The sequence below is a fragment of the Austrofundulus limnaeus genome, unplaced genomic scaffold (genome assembly GCF_001266775.1).
Source record: "Austrofundulus limnaeus strain Quisiro unplaced genomic scaffold, Austrofundulus_limnaeus-1.0 Scaffold135, whole genome shotgun sequence".
Taxonomy (NCBI): Eukaryota; Metazoa; Chordata; class Actinopteri; order Cyprinodontiformes; family Rivulidae; genus Austrofundulus; species Austrofundulus limnaeus.
In genome coordinates this window covers 1,284,852-1,285,995 of record NW_013952537.1, presented here as the reverse complement: position 1 = coordinate 1,285,995, position 1,144 = coordinate 1,284,852, and positions in this window count along the sequence as shown.

Genomic DNA, 1,144 nt, shown 5'->3' with positions numbered 1-1,144 from the left:
GTTCGGCTTAAAGACACGCCCCAGGGGCGTTTCTAGTCCCAAAAGGCTTTTCTGGTCCCCATCTGTCATTTTGCTCCTCAGCATGGCTTCCTAAAAACGCTGCAGGATTTTTCAAACATGCATGAATGAGTCAAAGCAAGGCTTTGGRCGTGTTTTTTATGAGTGTGTAACATTATAACATGATATAAAACTCAAAAAAGTTGATTTTACATGATAGTGCCCCTTTAAGCGTACCATGTTGCAACACAAACACAAGTTTTTGTATCTATCAACAAACTTGACATAGTTTTTGCTGCAGAACTGATCATATTTATTAGCAGAATTGGTAGAAATTCTTTTTTTAATGGCACAAACAAGGCTTTAAAGCACAGACAACAATGTTTCAGTTGTGGTTTAATGTCASCCTCATTGCTTTATCTATTCAGAATCCAGTTCTAATGTGGGTTTTGGACCACTGAAGTGAACTTGAAGGATTCTGAGGTAGATCTTCTTCATTCTTCCATACCTTTGAGTAATGTACCAGTACCACAGCATGACGCCACCACCGCCATGCCTGACAGCTGGTTCTTTGTTCTAAAGTTCCAAAGTCTCACATCAGCCACAACACTTCTCAGTATTGTAGCCAAATAGTTTGGTCTTTGTCACTTCACGCTATAAAAGAAAGGATTTGGTTTTTTAAAGTGGGCAGCTGCGGATTCCAGTTGAGCTTGGATTCTTTTCCTTTTTTCTCTCGGTCAAAGCTGATGTAAAAATCACCTTACTGCAGTAATACTGATGTTTCAGCAGTTTCCCATTTCATGACGGGGCCTTGGTGGTTCTTCTACATACTAACTAATTTTCTTTGACCTGAGGATGACAGACACATATCGATCAGTCCAATAACTGTTGCTTGCTTGAGAAAAAAACTGCCAGCTGCAGTCAATCATGATCACTAACAAGAAAACCATAGATCTCGTCAAGCTAAAAGACACAATTTACAATCTGAAGCAGTACTTATTTAAAGAAATGGTGAAAGTTTGTGTATTTGCTCCTGTATGTGTAATTTGGACCCTGTTTTGCTTAGAAAAAACCCACAATAAATATTTAAACTTGTGCACTTGTTTTTAAAACTTGTTGATGTTGTGCATTCATTCCATCTTAGAAA